Raw genomic sequence first — 13,819 nt, forward strand, 5'->3', positions numbered from 1 at the left:
TTATATTTACTAACACTTACAAGTTACCTTTACATTTGGATTACCATAACTCACTTTTGTGGGCAAATTTGACCTTTTGGCAGTCATTGCTTTCAACAGATGATACCGAAACTTGATCCATTATTACAGACCTTTAAAGATGACCGTTATCAGAATAAGTGACCGCGCTAACGAATCAGGTGTAATGAATAATTAGATAGGTCGTTAGTTAATATTTATGTATAGTATATCCAAAACATTTAGTAAAATACCAATGCTGACAAAATCACTACATATTCTGTGGTTTTCTACCTGATCAAACCAGTGGGTAAATATGTTTTGGAACGAAAAGTTTTTATTTACAAAGTGAAGAGTCTATATCACTGTCTTTCTGTTTATATTATTCACTCACATCATGTACAATGTTGAGTTAATCTATTAAATTTTAGCTGAACATCAACAGTTTTATATTGTGTAGTTTTAGTTGGACATCAGTAGTTTTATACTGTGTAGTTCTAGTTGGACATCAGTAGTTTTATACTGTGTAGTTCTAGTTGGACATCAGTAGTTTTATACTGTGCAGTTCTAGTTGGACATCAGTAGTTTTATACTGTGCAGTTCTAGTTGGACATCAGTAGTTTTATACTGTGTAGTTTTAGCTGGACATCAACAATTTTATGTTTTGTTATTTTTGTTTGATATCAGCAGTTTTATAATGTGTAGTTTTACCTGGACACCAATAGTTTCATATTATGTAGCTTTAGTTTGACATCAACAGTTCTTATACTATTTAGTTTCAGTTTGACATCAATAGTTTTCATACCTTGTAGTTTTTGCCTGACATTGACAGTTTTCTCGCTTAGTTTTAGATCAGCATCAGCAGTTTTTATCTTGTGTAGTTTTAGCGTCAAGACGAAAAGCCACAGGGTTCGTAAAACGCACGTGCAAGATTTTATTCAAAACCAGTTTGTTTTCTTGACACACCTTACTGAGGGAACAAGTGAGCGATAATCATATATCAGCTGGAAGCATGTTCACATTCCAGACATTTCAGAAATAATACTGATCACAGCAGGTTCTACTAATAATTTCATGCACTTGTATAAGTCCACGGATTCCGCCATTTCGTGAGTCATTGTATATATAAATGCGCATATGTAGTATTTGAAATAATTATGGAGATGGTGAAAAAGGGTGAAAAATATATATGGCAATTAATACGAGCATATAATTCCTTTATCGTGTGAAAATGAACTGTACCGGAGTAGTATCACATATTGGTGGCTTACCCGGTAATTTGTTGTCATTCAACCACACCGAAAGTTCCACACTAGTATAAAGACTGTAAAGGTAAGGCGGGTTAACTATGCCCAGTAGCAATAGTATGATTCCTGTATGGTTTCACAGGTCTGAAATACTGCACGATAAGTGTGTAGAAATAAAAGTTTTGGCTGGTCAAGAATATCCCACGCGAAATGTTATACAGTTAGGCTTGTTTAAGACTATGGAGACGGTGCCTTAAAACTTTTGCTTTTTTAATAATATAATTGATTAAACTACATTACAAAAACTCTTCAAAAGTGTATGTCCTTTATAAGATGGACAACGGGCGACTACAGATGTTGTCAAACCTTGTTGTAACTGCTGGTGTGTATGTTACCTCAAGAAAATTATTGCGAAACTGTATCATTGGACACGTACAAGTTACAAAACCGCTGCTGAGAAACGGCAACGAAGAAACGGTTAAAATTTAACAGATGAACCCAAGTTCAATTTATTCAGAAAGAACATCAACTATAATTTGTTCCACGGCAGAGTGGACAGTCATATTTAATGCATGGCAAAGAAGCAAGATGATGACCAGTATAAGTTAATGGCTCCAAATCAGCTAACATTCTCGGTTATCTACACAGAAATGATGGCACCTTGACTGTTGATAGGTACATGCACATTGTAATTTGATTCATCATGTCATTCTCTTAGGAACATCGCCTATCGGGAGGGGATTACAAGAGAATGATCTGAAGGATAAAACAAATGTGGTAGAACAGTATTTTGACGGTAAATAGGCCAGTGGGACACTCATAACGTTAATTTATAAAGGACAAACACTTTTGAAGAGTTTTTGTATTGTAGTTTAATCAATTATATTATTAAAATTTAATCTACACAAGTTTCCAATATGGACATCCTTGAAGCTATATGGGCTTATGTAAAACCTGAAAATATTAAATAAAACTCCACCACACAACTTGGCCGAATTATGTAGAGTTGTGCAGGACTTTAAAAATGTTCCATAGCCTTGCATTGAGGATTATTCTAGGTATATCAAATGGCTTTCATACATAACTCTACTGTTTTGCACCACTATAATGTTGCCACTGCTTTCTGTATCTCCTGTTCCTTTCACTTGTTCACTTCAGAATTTGTAGATTAACATACATCACCTAACACTTATCGGTTTGGTCCAGTCCACCTTTTCCTTACTGTTGTTCAAGATATTCTTTTGGTTAAGATGAAACATTATGAATTTTTTATTATGCAGACAAAATTTAACTAAATCTATAATATAAGGTTGAACGTCGTATATCAGGTTTTTGAAAGATATCACAGGCGAAACAGCTAATTGAAAGATATTTCCTGGTTATATCATAACAATCCAGCTGAATTTACAACAATAGCAACAAAAGAATAAATTTACACACATTTCTTTGGTAAGGATGACTAACAACCTTCTGGACATGTTGGTCGTGTGTTCAGTACTCTGGAACAATCTTCTGGACATGTTGGTTGTGTCCAATACTCTAGAACATTCTTCTGGACACATTGGTCATGTGTCCAATATTCTAGAGCATTCTTCTGGACATATTGATCGTGTCCAATACTCTAGAACATTCTTCTGGACATGTTGGTCATGTGTCCAATATTCTAGAGCATTCTTCTGGACATATCGATCGTGTCCAATACTCTAGAACATTCTTCTGGACATGTTGGTCATGTGTCCAGTACTCTAGAACTTCTTTCTGGACGTGTTGATCGTCGTGTGTTTATTACTCTAGAACATTCTTCTGGACATGTTGGTCGTGTGTCCAGTACTCTAGAACATTCTTCTGGACATGTTGATCGTCGTGTGTTTATTACTCTAGAACATTCTTCTGGACATGTTGGTCGTGTGTCCAGTACTCTAGAACTTCTTTCTGGACGTGTTGATCGTCGTGTGTTTATTACTCTAGAACATTCTTCTGGACATGTTGGTCGTGTGTCCAGTACTCTAGAACTTCTTCTGGACATGTTGGTCGTGTGTCCAGTACTCTAGAACATCCTTCTGGACATGTTGGTCGTGTGTCCAGCACTCTAGAACTTCCTACTGGACATGTTGGTCGTGTGTCCAGTACTCTAGAACATCCTTCTGGACATGTTGGTCGTGTGTCCAGTACTCTAGAACTTCCTACTGGACATGTTGGTCGTGTGTCCAGCACTCTAGAACTTCCTACTGGACATGTTGGTCGTGTGTCCAGTACTCTAGAACTTTCTACTGGACATGTTGGTCGTGTGTCCAGCACTCTAGAACTTCCTACTGGACATGTTGATCGTCGTGTGTTTAGTACTCTAGAACTTCCTACTGGACATGTTTGTCGTGTGTCCAGCACTCTAGAACTTCCTACTGGACATGTTGGTCGTGTGTCCAGCACTCTAGAACTTCCTACTGGACATGTTGGTCGTGTGTCCAGTACTCTAGAACATTCTTCTGGACATATTGGTCAGGTTTCCAGTACTCTAGAACATCCTTCTGGACATGTTGGTCGTGTGTCCAGCACTCTAGAACTTCCTACTGGACATGTTGGTCGTGTGTCCAGTACTCTAGAACATCCTTCTGGACATGTTGGTCGTGTGTCCAGTACTCTAGAACTTCTTTCTGGACGTGTTGATCGTCGTGTGTTTATTACTTTAGAACATTGTGCTGGACATGTTTGTCATGTGTCTAATATTCTAGAACATTCTTCTGGACATGTTGGTCAGGTTTCCAGTACTATAGAACATCCTTCTGGACATGTTGGTTGTGTGTCCAGCACTCTAGAACTTCCTACTGGACATGTTGGTTAGGTTTCCAGTACTCTGGAACAGTATATAGTAACTCCCTTATGGTGTTAGTTGTAAGCTAAGTATTCAATCGTTAGTAAAACAGATGATTTCTTTTCGTTTGTGTGTATGAATCCAGGCTTCATGACCTTTGAAAATTCCTTCACAGAAAAGTATTAGTTTTATAAGAAAACTGTGTGTTTGTGAATGAATCTTAGCCGTCGAATCTTAAACATGTGTTTAGTAAGTTTTATGAAGTATATAACAGAAGTGTACCTTTCCACTGGACCTATTTCAACCTCCGGCGTGACACTGACATTTAAATCAATCAAAAACGTTACTGTGAACAGTTAATCATCTATAATATTTTATTAATAATACAAGAATGATTCTTTCACCAAATACTGGAGGAATAGTTATATTGTTTAAGTTTGTGAATGTGACTAAAAGGTTTCAATGTTCAGTACCCTGGTATCCTGATTTCTTTTATACCCATAATTTTTAGGATTCGAATTTAAAGTAACAATAATTTATTAACTTTAGAATTGTATATCTCTAGACTTACCGCTGTCTCAGTGTGAGTTAAAAAAGTAAAACACTACCTCTTGATTTGTTTTGAATTTCTCGCAAAGCTACGCGAGGGTTAACTGCGCTAGACGCCCCTAATTCAACAGTGTAAGAATAGATGGAAGGCAGCACGAATAGTGGGGTTGACCGTCACACTATAACGCCCCCACGGCTGAAAGGGCGAGCATGTTTGGTGCGACGGGGTGTATATAAAGGAGAAGAAATATAACAGTTCACCACATGGCGAGCTTGCTAAATAAATCTCTCATTCCAAAGATAAAAAGTCTACTGTAGTAGTTAACTGTTAGTTTATCTTAAAAAAAAAAAACAAAACGAATTAAACTCGCACCTAGTGGCCTAGCGGTAAATCTAAAAGGTTTAATACACTAAAAATCAGGTTTCGATGCCTGCAATGGGCATTGGATAAATTGCCAGTCATGTAGCTTTGAACTCAAGAACAAATTGACAAGTTTCAGAAACTAAAAAAAAATCGTTTTTCGCTTTAAGTAATATTAATGAACTAGGCCTTATTATTATAAAATATTTGTCAAGATGTTATTGTAAACGCTACTGTACATAAAGTTCGGTCAAGTTATTGCACCGTATTCCCTTAATCAGTTTTCAAAACTTCCGTTATTTGACACTACGGCAGTCGCCATATTTATCGGTCAGTGAGAGGACTGTTAGAAGACACAATTAAAAGTGTAACAGAAATTGTAGTTTTTAGTCAATATTACTAACTGCCAGACCTGAGGCTACTCTTATTCGATCCAGTAACGGGATTTGACCTTTACTTTTATAACTCAACCATGTCCTCAAATTGCGGAGCGTGTTTTTTGTTTTTTTTATTGTGGTACATCATACGAACCATGAATGTTTGGATTTGTATTCCAGTTACACTAATCGCTAGGCCACGTGATGCTTCTATAATGGTTAGAGTAAGTACAAAAAAAATAATTGTGTTAAAAATGGAAGTTGGATATCTTGGAGTATCAGGTTTTGTTTGTTCACCTTTAGTGCTCATTACCACGTAACCAAATTCAGTGACACTTTGCTTCTCTATAGGAAGGCTAGAGCACGCTGGATTCGTTATTCCAGAATTTTGTCTTTCCCCATGGCATATTTTTATTATTAGCACACAAAGATTAAGTTAAAACACACGTGTGTTATAGCTGCTTACGTTCGTTTATAACGCTAAAAATAGTGGTTTAATCTCTACGGTTGGCACAGTACAGATAATTCATTCTCCAGTTTTGTGTTTAATCATCAATTCACCATTAAGAAAAACGAAAGCGAATGATATTGAAAAGTTTTTTTTTGGAACAACATGGCACGTGCTAGCACAGCTTAAAAAAACAAACAAAATAAAAGCCTATCGACGTTATTAGAAAAACCGGTTGTTAAATCCACTAGATGACCGCAATTCCTAGTGGACGTGACCGTATCAGTTGGTGATATAAACAATGTATTTCTTGTTTTAATAGCTCCAGGCTAAACGTATCGGTTTGTTGGGATCAACATATTCCGTCAAAGTTCTATTTACGTTCAACATTTGTCTTTCCAAGGTGAAACTACGCCATCTTCTGTACCTTGAAATGTTGTAGTCGTAATTTAGAAAATAGTTGGTACAATTTTAACAGTGTTTTCTGTATGTCTCACAATCGTGAAGAGAATAACATGATTTCAGTTCCAACAAGAATACAGTTATTTATACTGTATGCTGGGATATTCAGATGTTGTATTTATACTGTATGCTGGGATATTCAGATGTTGTATTTATACTGTATGCTGGGATATTCAGATGTTTTATTTATACTGTATGCTGGGATATTCAGATGTTGTATTTATACTGTATGCTGGGATATTCAGATGTTTTATTTATACTGTATGCTGGGATATTCAGATGTTGTATTTATACTGTATGCTGGGATATTCAGATGTTTTATTTATACTGTATGGTGGGATATTCAGATGTTGTATTTATACTGTATGCTGGGATATTCAGATGTTGTATTTATACTGTATGCTGGGATATTCAGATGTTTTATTTATACTGTATGCTGGGATATTCAGATGTTGTATTTATACTGTATGCTGGGATATTCAGATGTTGTATTTATACTGTATGCTGGGATATTCAGATGTTGTATTTATACTGTATGCTGGGATATTCAGATGTTGTATTTAAGTCCTAGAAAGCTTGTTCGTAAAAACAAGAACAACTGGGTCCCAGTGGCTCAGTGGTGAAATTGAAGGCTTATAACGCTAATATTCAGGGTTCAATATCTCATGGTGGTCACTGACCATTGTACCTATTTTCGCTCAGTAGTAAAGAACCAAGTCAGCACAACTTGACACAATGATACACGAGGGAAGAGAGGGAGGTTCGACCACGTCTTGTTTCCTGTTGATAGAATTCGTGAAAACAGTATGTGCTTGTTAATAGTAAGGCACGTTTATGTAGTTTTGTTACAATTTTAATGTTTATTATGTTAAGAAAAAAATGGAAACATAATTCCTTATCATTTATGACGAACGAGAGTTTATTAAAAGTAGGAAAATTAGTTTTTCTTACACACATAAACTTCTTCGAACCATCTTTATAAGAACAAAAGTTAAATAATCCGTTTATGGGGCTCCCGTTAGTACAACGGTAAGTCTACGGATTTACAACGCTAAAATGAGGGGTTCGATTCCCCTCGGTAGGCTCACCAGATAGTCCGATGTGGCTTGGTTATAAGAAAACACTGTGAACACACACACCGTTTATGGTTTATTTCAGAAAGTTCAACAGTTATTTTATTAATGAGTTGTATCAATACGTCAAAATCACTCTTTGATGTAATAGTAATGGTTTGCTAGTCTGTATCAATACGTTTATGTAAAGTTCATATTATGCCTGTATCGTGTAAATATAGTAGAGTACCACAAATTGTTTAACATCTTCAGATGGAAATTGCAGCAAAAGTTTGAACCTCGTACATATTTGTCACCTTGTTTCTTCCATATATATTCACGTGATGTGGAAGTGGTCTGTGTTAGACACAATGTAATTCGTCCACATGATCATATTTGGGTGCAGATTATTTGACACGTATGTGTGTAAATTTTCTATATGAGTTCAGATTGATGTCAAATATGTGCAAACAAAAACCTCTCAGCTGCTCCTGATAAAATATTGGATGGAGTTTAATTTCTCCCAAGTTCATTCCTCTCTCCTAAGATTCCTCATTTATCACTAGATCCCTAATTTATCTCCAGTTTCACTGTATTCCGGAAAAAAAAAATCCTTCAAAGCTCAAAGTTTTTCTCTTTGTCAATATCCAAACGACTTAATGTTACAGCATGTTACTCAAAAGAACAACAAAAAACACATTTTCAGTCTGATAACATCCAGTCTTTTAACATACAACTGGTAAATCATCATCTTTAGTCTCCAGTTACTCTACACGTATACCATATTTATGTTCTAGTGTTGGATGATGTATTTTAAGCAATAAAGACATTTAGTAAACAGACAATAGGAGTGCATCTGTTTGTACTGATGTTTGGTTAGTGGCTAATACAGAGGTATCTATCTCGAGAGTTACTTGTCTCATCTGTCTCAAAATATTTCTTGAATGGACAGTACAAAGTCTCGAATACAATTATCTGGGGATTAGATAATACAATAGCATCTGTCTCTAAACTTCTAAAATGGCATCTGTCTCTAAAGGTAATTGAGAATTGGATAATATAAGAACGTCTCTAAAAGTATTTGGGGATTGGATAACACAAGGACATCTGTCTGTAAAGGTAGTTGAGGATTGGATAATAAAAGAACATCTGTCTCTAAAGGTATTTGGGGTTTGGATGATAAAAGGACATCTGTATCTAAAGGTATTTGGGGATTGGATGATAAAAAGACATCTGTCTCTAAAGGTATTCGGGGATTGGATGATAAAAGGACATCTGTCTCTGAAGGTATTTCGGGATTGGATAATACATAAACATCTGTCTCTAAAAGTATTTCGGGATTGGATGATTAAAGAACATCTGTATCAGGTTATTGAATATATATTTCTGTTGCATGTCGCTTTGCTGCAGCTACAGTATGTAAATCAGTTCTGTTTGTGCCTCTTCTTCTGATCTAATAATGCATCTGTTAGATTTGTTAATACTTTATTTTGACAGAAAACACCAGCAATTTTACCAGAACGCTCATGACGTTCTTTCACATTTCCTATCAACTCATTTGGGGTTTTCATGTCTGAGAGCATAATTTTCATCAGTATCATTTTCAGTTCGGCTTTTGTTTGTTATGTTTTATTCTAAAAATATTTTTTTTCTTTTCGTGCTCGTTACGTATCAAACCCAGATTACGGTTATTTTGTACTCGAATTTTTTAGTTGTTACTTATTTCATATTAATGATATAGTAGTTTCAACTACTGTAATGTAGCGTGTGTCTACTCTTAAATAACTAAATTATGTCAATTCAACTTTTACTTTAAAAACGGTAACATTTGAATTGGTTGGCCAAGTCATTTTCAAAATTGGCCCGGCATGGCCAAGCATGTTCAGGCGTGCGACTCGTAATCTGAGGGTCGCGGGTTCGCATCCCGGTCGAGTCAAACATGCTCGTCCTTTCAGCCGTGGGGGCGTTATAATGTGACGGTCAATCCCACTATTCGTTGGTAAAAGTGTAGCCCAAGAGTTGGCGGTGGGTGGTGATGACTAGCTGCCTTCCCTCTAGTCTTTCACTGCTAAATTAGGGACGACTAGCACAGATAGCCCTCGAGTAGCTTTGTGCGAAATTCAAAAACAAACAAACAAACTTTTTCAAAAACTCGGTTATTGTACGTAAAGAAATCAGACTTCATAGCTTCACTGCAGTTCTTCAAATAAAGAAGGGTCGAACGTTCTCCTTATTCCACTCAATACACGTATGCTATTAGATTGAACCGAATATCAATAGGATTTGTACAGAGAATGCGGTTAAGAAAAGATATGTTATCTATCGCATTATCCTTCGGACAACAAAGTCAAAAACAGAAAGGTACTCGACTCATATAAAAGACGTGCTGAATTTTTTTTCCAGTGGGGTTGGGATGTTAATGTTTGCTAATGCTTAAGAATTTCTTCAAGAGAGTCAGTTCTGTGACCTCCATAACCTTTGACGACTTTTTATGCACTTACAGCAAGGGTACCAAACCGTGTCTGTCTTATGGAACATTCGAACAAACTTTTATTCTAGGGCCCTAATTTTGAATTGACAGACTAGGGGGAAGTAAGGACCCATCATTAACTCTTGGACGATTCTTGTGTGACCAAATAATGGTATTTGACTGTAATACTTATAACGAGCCCACAGCCCAAAATGATGAACTCTTGTATCCGGCACACTAGTCACTGGACCCTGGTCAACTCTGACCAAACTATCAAAAGATTTGTTTTAATCAAAATTTACATTACCCAATCTGAAATAATTTATTAGACAAATTATTGTATTAATATTATGTTTAATTTGAAATAGTGGTATGTCTGAGAATAACTAGTATATAATCATTGACAAACAATTCTACAATGTTAATATGTATATATTTGTATGGTTTTACACTTTCCCGGATACCTCTATTTTACCTTTAGGCTTAACATGAAAGCTCAAAAACACAAATATGAGTCTGTATGGTTCAATATCTTTAACAGTTTCTATACGTGTCAAAAGTTGGCAAGTTCCGCATCACTCTACTTACTTTTTGTATTTTACTCCATCAGGTATAACTGGAAAAACCACAAAGTGAATATTAGGAATAATCTCCTGATTTATCCTACACATTCCACAATTTGTGAATGTTGACAAATATTGGTATTTGTGATAATGATGGTATAAGCTGTGGGAATTTGAATGCATGTTTATTTGTTTATGTTAAGCTACACAACTAGCTGGCTTTGCTTTGTCCACTGCTGGTATTGAAACCCCGATTTTAACCGCTGAGCCATCGGGGAGGAGAGATTATATATATGTATGTAAATAGAGTAAGTATGTGAGAGATAAGCTAACAACTTGTCGATATGCAGATGGATGTTCATATAATATAGATTACAAATATAATATCACCTCACGATAGGACTCTCGAGACTGGAGAGACGAAGAAAACTGGAGAATTGTGTTGGCCGCTTACGAGTTGACTGTCTTGAATCATGAGATTAAGCTTACAGAGTGTTATGTAAACACTCCCAAGTGGGTCAGCTTGAAATCGAGTTTTAGTACCTAATGTGGGTAGATCGCAAATGGGCTTTTACGTAGCCTTGTTGTTACCAACCAACCAACAAATATAACAGATTGCATGGAAGCAAAGAACGTACTTTGTTTACACGAGTTATATATTCTGTGAATTTGAGTTGCGGGTGGTGTTACTTACAACTCAGTTTAGCTTAATTAACATCTTGCTACCCAGTGGCACAGCTGTATGTCTATGGACTCACTCCGCTAGAAACTGGGTTTTGATATCTGTAGTGGGCAGAGCACATATAACAAGTTGTGAAGCTTTGCGCGTAATTCCAAACAAACCAAACCAAACCAGAAATCAACATCTTTCAAGTAATTCATTAGTGGTCATTTCTTCACAGACCTGATGTACAAACTTAATTTTCTAGAATCATAGTTTAGCAGAAGTGTTTATTTTTAATCAGGCATGATTTTCATCGTAACTTTCTCTTGATAACTGCCTTGCTTTTATTATTTACATTTTCCTTATTTAAGATCCAGTTACTTTAACTTGTATTTTTTTTTAAATATTTGTTCAACAGTTTTCCTGAGAAATGGGCCTTATTTTCAATTAAATTACCTCTGCTTGAGTTACTAGTGATGTCACATTGAGTTCAAGATGGGAAATTCTAGCGCTCTTGGCTGTCAACACTCATTTACACGGAAGTGAAACATGGCGGTAACCAATTCACCGAAATGTAATCACTGAAACAAAAGACTACGACTTCACACACAAGATTCGATTCAAACAAAATAACCAAACGTGGGCTTTTGGGTGAGAACAAAATAATCAAATTTGGATTTTTAACATAACATAATGTTTAGGGACAAAAAAGGGACCTGTTGGTCCATCTCAACTGCTCCATCCTCTAAGCCAAACTAAAAATATTAAGCAAATAAATTTTAAAAAAATTATAGCCAGTCTTATCATTCATATATCTATCAAACTATCTTTTAAACTCGCTCAAATTTATTTACAAAATGATTTAGATCATTTAGTAATTTGGGCAAATAAATGACAGATGGGTTCTAATGATGCAAGATAATGCATGTGAACTATCACAATTTATAGAATAAGTTTCTTCACAAGCCTTTTATGTGGCACTTTATTAAATGCGTTCTGAAAAATTCGGATACATCAAATCGACACCCTTACCATTATCTACTTGCGCAGTAAAATTTTCAAAACATATAAAGTAAAATTTTTACTTAGTGAAACCATATTGATTATCCAATAAAATTCTAAACTTTGTTAAATGACTTTTGAAAGTATCTTTTACCAGACTTTCCAAAATTTTTCCCACCACTGATGTAAGACTGTTAGACCTGTAATTGCTGAGACAACTTCTGTTAACTCCCTTGAAGGTAGGAGTGACATTCACTACTTTTCAATCTGTTGGTACTTGTCCACTATTCAAGAACTTTTAAAAAAAATTACATATCCAATCCTTAACGTCTTAACGACAGGATTTCCAGAAATTAAACCTTTTCGTGCCGAAAGGTAGCAGCACTGACGAAAGCGAACAAAAATGGAATTGTGAAGTGTGTGTATGCGTTTTCTCATGCGATGTCCACCGAAGAGAATCGAACTCCTCATTTTAGCGTTGTAAATATGACGACATACTGCTGACCCTCCGGGGAGACATCTTATGAAGGCAGTAATATTGGGTTATCTCACCGCGCGTTACTAACAAGAATTTTATCTTTTTCTGTGAAACGCCCTTGGTCGAAATAACTAAAGTTAACCTTGTCTTAATGCTAAGATCAGACTGCATTCCAAACAAAGTCTCAACCTTGTCTCAGCTCTCCAAATAGGCCAAGGTTAAATCCGGTTTCAACCAAGAATAAAGTGTTCCTCTTTTTGTAGAATCCCTATTTTCATGTTTGTTTGGATTTGGTTTTTATCTTCTTTTCCGGTATCTTTTATCTTGTTTTAGTAATATATTTAAAGGATAGTTTTAACCTTGACAAACGTGCTTTTTCGTTGGGCAGATAACAATTAATCTGTTTTAAGAGTATAATTTATTTATTCTTTATGATCGAAAGACTGAAACTGCAACGTTATCAGTTTATACAGCAGCAATATAAAATATAAAATGAGTTATTGAGCTAACCAGAACTTCTAACACAGTGTTTGTATATAAAAAAACTCGTAGTGATCTAATAGCACTAAAAAAAGAAACATGCAACATAAACTTTACATGTGTATATTGTACGTAATTTTACAAACGCATTCTCTGTTTTAACGTATCTTTATGCGAACACGCACATATACACATATTATGTTTTAGTAAGTTCCCAATGACAGAACGGTATGTCTGCAGACTTACAACACTAGACACCTGGTTTCGATACCCGTGGTTGGCAGAGCACAGATAGACCATCGTGTAGCTTTATGCCTATTTCCAAACAAACGAACAAAACCCTCTGCTCTAGCCTATGTCATTCTTTCCATCCGTAATGTCCAGATAGCATCCTTTTACGCATGCGCGCCAGATGTTCGCTCAAATTTATTTTGTATTTCTTGCAACCTGTAGACTATTCTTTTATAGTATTGATCTTGTGGACCTAAATACAGACGTGATGACATTTAACTTTTTCTTTCATATGGTTTCTGAAAATGGTGGGTTGCCTTATATTCGAGATCGCCCTATTATCGGACCAGTACGGTATATACTATTTTCAGTGTCCGATACAGGTACAATTATAATCTCTTCCTCCTGCTTGTTCGATACACATATAGTCTAGAATGTTTATGTTGATGTCCTTGCTGATCATATATCATTAAGTTAAAAATCAATGAAGAAAATGCGTTTCTAACTTAAAACTAATGATCATAAAGTTACTAATGAGTTTCAGTAATAACCTTAAAGATACTGATTGGTTACGTTATAACCATATGGTTACCGATGGGCTACATAAATAGCTATAGAGTTAATAATGG

At 35.7% G+C, this 13,819-nt stretch overlaps 1 protein-coding gene across 2 annotated transcripts in view; it reads left to right on the forward strand.

Annotated features, from left to right (window-relative positions):
* LOC143241118 (uncharacterized) overlaps positions 1–13,819 on the forward strand; it is a 121,682-nt gene that overhangs the window by 14,177 nt on the left and 93,686 nt on the right. The window lies entirely within an intron of this gene.

This window comes from Tachypleus tridentatus, chromosome 13 (genome assembly GCF_004210375.1).
Source record: "Tachypleus tridentatus isolate NWPU-2018 chromosome 13, ASM421037v1, whole genome shotgun sequence".
NCBI lineage: Eukaryota > Metazoa > Arthropoda > Merostomata > Xiphosura > Limulidae > Tachypleus > Tachypleus tridentatus.